The sequence below is a fragment of the Oryx dammah genome, unplaced genomic scaffold (assembly GCF_014754425.2).
Source record: "Oryx dammah isolate SB20612 unplaced genomic scaffold, SCBI_Odam_1.1 HiC_scaffold_15, whole genome shotgun sequence".
Classification (NCBI taxonomy): Eukaryota; Metazoa; Chordata; class Mammalia; order Artiodactyla; family Bovidae; genus Oryx; species Oryx dammah.
This window is the reverse complement of record NW_024070199.1, coordinates 49,297,500-49,303,099: the sequence shown is the minus strand read 5'-3', so window position 1 is coordinate 49,303,099 and position 5,600 is coordinate 49,297,500.

The following is a 5,600-nucleotide window of genomic DNA, read 5'->3' as shown; positions in this document are numbered from 1 at the left end:
GGAAACACTCACTCCCCTCCGCTGCCCTCCTGCAGCCCCTGGCCCACTGTCTACCTCCTGTGTCAGTCAGTCTGGCCCCTCCAGGGTCCTTGTGTGAGTGGAGTCAGACAGGACACGTTGTTTGGTGACTGGCTTACTCCTCTGAGCATCACGTCCTCAAGGTCCATCCACACTGTAGCGTGGATTCCCTTCCTTCTGAAGGGTGAACAATACTCGTTTGACTTGTCTTAAAGATCCCTGTAAGCCCCTCTCCTTGGCTTCTCTGCATAGCTAAGGTTCCCAAGGGTGAAGTATTTGGCCAGCAGGATCCTGGGGAAGGAGCCTCCTGTCTGCTCTGGGGGAGAAGAAGAGGGCATTCCTAGGCACTGTACCAGGGTTCAGGGGGCTGGGTCTGCTCTTTACGGGAGACAAAGCAGCGGAGGGCCTTGCTTGGGACACAGGCGTCAGAAAGGAGTCTGAGCAGGAACTGCCTCGGAGGTGGGTCTCTGAGCATCAGGGACGCTGCCTGGGGCCACGTGGGACCAAAACCCACAGGGGAGGGGCTCCCACCCAGCAAGGGCTCGGGAGGCAGGCTCGGAGCTGGGCGTCCCCCAGCCAGGCTCCTTCTCTCCTCCTGGTCCTCTGCTCTCAGAGAGCTGTTTCCATCCTCGCAAGAGCATCACTCCTGACCTCCAGGCCCTGTGCCCACGGCCACACAGGACACGGGGCTGGGAGGGGCAGACCAAAGCCTGCGCCAGCTCGTCTGCTCTCCCCACCAGCAGCACTTGGCTCCCCACCACTCGCCGGGCAGCTTCCTCTCCCCTCTAATTGGCCGAGACGCTGTGCCATGGTTGTCTCGGGCACTCAGACCGCACAGGGCGGCACTGAACCGATCACGAGGGTGCAGGAGAAGGCAGCTTGGGTCTTGGGCCCGCAGCTGGCAGGGTCTGCCTCCTCTGGTCCGTCTGTGATCCCCGGAGCGACATGGCTGTTACAGTGCTGGCGGACCACAGGGGCCGGGAGGAGAGAGGGAGCGATGCGTGCGGACAGCGGGTAGGGGGCACAGAGAGAGGAGACAGGACTGTCAGCCTCTGCCCTGAGCACCGGACTTCAGGCAGAGGGAGAGGCTCCGGGGGTCTCTTCAAGGAAAATCCTGCTGTGACGGGGCCCTTGGAGGAGCTGAAGCCCAGAGGGACACTGTGTTTGGAGGCCCCAAGCACCACCCTGATGATTCTGGATGTGGCTGTGAGCCTGAGCTGTGAGGCTGTCCAGCTTCAGGAGAGTTCTGTTGGGATCTGTAGGGACTTCGGACCTAAATCCAATTGTCTGCTGCACCTTGAACTGAAACCATCCTCTCCTGAGCCAGGAACAGCAGCACCAGCACCACCAGCTGCTGGATTTTGATGGAAATTCGCTAGACTTGAGCCATGCTGATCCCTGGAATACTCTCAAGGTCAGGGCATGCTGTGGTCAGACCACAGGTCTTGGGAGAACAATCTTTGGTGATGGACTTTAGGCTGGAAATGTGGCCCATACCTCCTCCAGCTGGGAGCGGCCCCGTGAGTGACACCTGCTTTGATGCCATGATCTTAGTTTTTGAATGTTGAGTTTTAAGCCAGCTTTTTCACTCTCCTCCCTCAATGTCACCAAGAGGCTCTTTAGTTCCTTTTCACTTTCTGCCAGTAGAGTAGTGTCATCCACATATCTGAGGTTACTGATATTTCTCCCAGCAAACTTGATTCCAGCTTATAACTCATCCAGCCCAGCATTTCTCATGATGTGCTCTGCCTGTAAGTTAAATAAGCAGAGTGACAATACCCAACCTCCCTTTATTCAGTTCAGTCGCTCAGTCGTGTCTGACTCCTTGCGACCCCATGGACTGCAGCACGCCAGACCTCCCTGTCCATCACCAACTCCCGGAGCTTGCTCAAACTCATGTCCACCGAGTTGGTGATGCCATCCAACCACCTCATCCTCTGTCATCCCCTTCTCCTCCCCTCCTTCTCCTCCTCATACCCCTCCTTCCACATCTCACATCGTGGCAAAGATTCCCGGAAACCTTGGTTCCTGTTATCAAAGACTCTTCCAGGGCTGTTATCAGCAGGTGCTGAGAGTTTATGGGGGCACAGAGTCCACTGAGGGAGAGTCCATCTCAGGAGATAAGCCGACCTTGGCACCCTCACAGCACAGGCCCCAGGGTCCCCCCGCAGGCCGGCTGTGGCAGACGCTGCCTGGGCCCCACGGCTGTCTTTCTGCCTTTGACAAGAGGAAAAGGCCATTTTGAGGACAAGTTCACGGTCAGCTGTTAAGTGCTGGGGAGCAGTGAAGTGGAATCAGGACTGGAGCTTAGAGATATGGACATTCTTGGTGACCCCAGGAAACATAACTCCATGGTGAGAGGTCATCCACAGAACGTAAGTGATGATAATCACACACCTAGAATGTGGCAGACACATTCCGTACAGCTTGGCCCTCTCAGCCCTTGACACTGAAGTGCCAGCACCATGCCATTCTGCAGAGGAGATGGAGGCCCAGAGGTTAAGTAACTTGTCCAAGGTCATCCAGCTGCTGGATTGTGGGGCCAGGGTTTGATCCCAGGTAGTCCGTCGGAAACAATGAAAGGAAGATGGTTCATCTGCAGAGAACCTGCTTTCTAGAATTCGTACTGTGAAGAGGAACGAGTGAACGTGCAGTTAGAAGAGACAGCCGTGGCCTGTGTGTGACGTGTGTCTGTGCAGCAGCTCTGTGAGGCCTCCCAGGAGGAGGTCAGTCAGTTCAGCTGCTCCGTCGTGTCCGACTCTTTGCGACCCCATGGACTGCAGCACGCCAGGCCTCCCTGTCCATCATCAACTCCCGGAGCTTGCTCAAACTCATGTCCATTGAGTCGGTGATGCCATCCAGCCATCTCATCCTCTGCCATCCCCTTCTCCTGCCTTCAATCTTTCCCAGCATCAGGGTCTTTTCCAATGAGTCAGTTCTTCACATCAGGTGGCAAAAATATTGGAGCTTCAGCCTCAGTATCAGTCCTTCCAGTGAATATTCAGGATTGATTTCCTTTAGGATTGATTCCCTAAAGGAAATCAGGGAAGGGGTCAGGAAGGGGCTCAAGCAGGGGACCAGGAAGGGGGCCGGTTGGGGCCACATAGGCCTTCAGGACTAGGGCTGTGGCAGGGGCCCCGAGAGGCCCAACAGTTGTGTGGGGCCAGATTCTGTCCACAGCTGAGCTCTAAACCATCTGCTTTTGTGGTCTAGGCTGTTGCTTTCCCCGGCAAAGCCCCTCTGCAGAATCCCAGCATGTCAGATGGGCTGAGAGGGCTCACAGTGGTCCCTCTGGCAGCTCAGGGCTTGTCTCCAGGACTCAACTCCAAGGAGAACCCGCCCACTCCTCTGCTTTGCTGGATACTGCCCACACTGCGGTATGGAAGGAGGGTCTTGTCCCTGCTCTGGGCCTGGCCCGAGGGGGCTGCTTCAGCACAGCAGGCAGGCGCTCTGCTCCACCCTCTCGGGGTTCTGTGGGAACAAGCGGCCCCCTCCCAGCTGGGTGTGTGCCGACAGTGTCTCCTCCAGGCTCTCTCCTCACCCACCCTGCCTGTGCCCAGGAAGCTGCCTGTGTGGGGGGCACACGGCAGGAGCTGGGAGCAGGAGAGAGTGAGGAGGCGACTTTGGGTAGGCCTGAGTGTGGATAAACAGAGCCTTCCCTTTCTTCTCCCTCAGACTTCCTCGGGGACAGGTGGGGTTTTATTTGTCTCACACAGAAACAAAACTCATAAGTAGAAGGGGCATCTCTGTGGACGCTTTCCTCCTGGGGAAGGGCAGCAGAACAGAGGCTCCAGAACTCTGGGTCCCTCCCCAGGGCAGCCCCCAAGGCCTGAAGGCAGCAGGACTGACCGTGGGGGTGGCTTGTGGAGCCTGAGAGGCTGTGACAATGCTGGAGCCCCTCTTTCTGCAGAGACCCTCTCACAGGGACGCACGCTCAGGGAAACCCTGAGCCGTTACCGCAAACCTGGGTGCCGAAAACAACACCCATTCATTCTCCTCCAGGTTTGGAGGGCAGAAGTCCAAATTAAGCTTCGCTTGGCTGAGGTCAGGGCTGGCTCAGTCACACTCACTCCGGAGGCTCTGGGGGAGAATGTCTTCCTTTCCCAGTAGCGTCTCCAGCTTCTAGGGCTGTGTCCCCTGCACTCCTTGGCTCATGGTCCCTTCTTCTGTCCTCAAAGCCAGCAGCCTGGCACCTCACCCTAGCGTCACACTGCCTTCTGTGCCAACCCCCCTCTGTCTCCATCCCCATGACACTTGTGACGACCCATCTCAAGCTCTTGATCTAATCGCACCAGCAAAGTCCCCTTTGACGGATGACCCAGGCACCAGGATCTGGTCTCTTTGGGGACTACTATTTAGCCCACCACAGATACATTCACACAAACACAGTATGAAGACGGTCACACAGACAGACACAGACATACACACACACACATGTTTCACACAGGCAGACGCTGTCAGTAGAGGCCACATTCACGGGTCCCACACGGACACATGCTCACTCAAACCTCTTGCCGTCAACCTCCTCAAGCCAGGTCTGGAAGGCCACAGAGCTCTTCCCGGTCCCATTATCTCATAGCTACCAGGGGACAGCCTTCCTTTCCCCAAAAAACCATGTAAGTCCCTCCTCTGTCCCTCCGCCTAGAAGCCCCGGCTCTCCCCTACCTTCAGAAACTAACCATGTAAGTCCCTCCTCTGTCCCTCCACCTAGAAGCCCTGGCTCTCCCTTACCTTCAGAAACTAACCCTGATCTTGAGGCCTTAAAGTTTAAGGTCTCGTTCTGAGCTGGCTGCCTCCTCCATGCAGCCCACCTTGCTCTGCTGTTTCCTGCTCACAGCCTGCCTTGCTGCCACACCCTGCAGGTTCTCAGAGCACGTGAACTGAATAAAGGAACAGTAAAAAATCAAAGGTCACCAAGCAGAGCTCTTAAAGGCTGGTTGTAAGCATATGCCACAGTCCCTGAGTTTGAGAGCTTGGTGGCTGTTGGGCGGGCATCAAAGAGTTGGCTGAGCTAGAACACTTTGGTCTGGGGTATGGACAGGGCTGGAAATCCCCCTAGTACTTGACCCCAGATAGGCTCCCGGATCCCCCCCTCTGCGCCTGAGTGCTAGACCTAGAGGTCGACTCTGCAGACCAGCTGGAGGCCTCCTGCTCCAGGTGAGTGCTGGCTTTCTGAAAGGTCACTTGGCTTCAGCTCTCTGGGTCCTCCACCTGGCACCCTGCAGACACATCCTTCCCCCACTGCACCCCAGGCTCCAGGTGCTGGGGACTCCATCCCCTCAGAGGGTACCTGTAGGGTCTGTCCCCCACCAGAAGCTCAGTCTCAGTGACTGGTGCAAGGCCCTCAGGCTAGTCCCCACTAAAGGGTGCAGTGTCCATGGGTGTCCTGGGAATTCAGGAGCACTGTGAGGGCCCGGTGGTGAGTCTGCTCCAGGCTCCCGGGGAAGAGAGTGGGAGGGAAGCAAGGAAAAGGGAGAACTCAGGCCCTTACAGACACATCTTACCTGGGACACGTGACATGGATGCCTAGAAGGGATGAGCAGAAAGCGGGAAGCGGCAGCACGCCCATCCACACTGCCGGC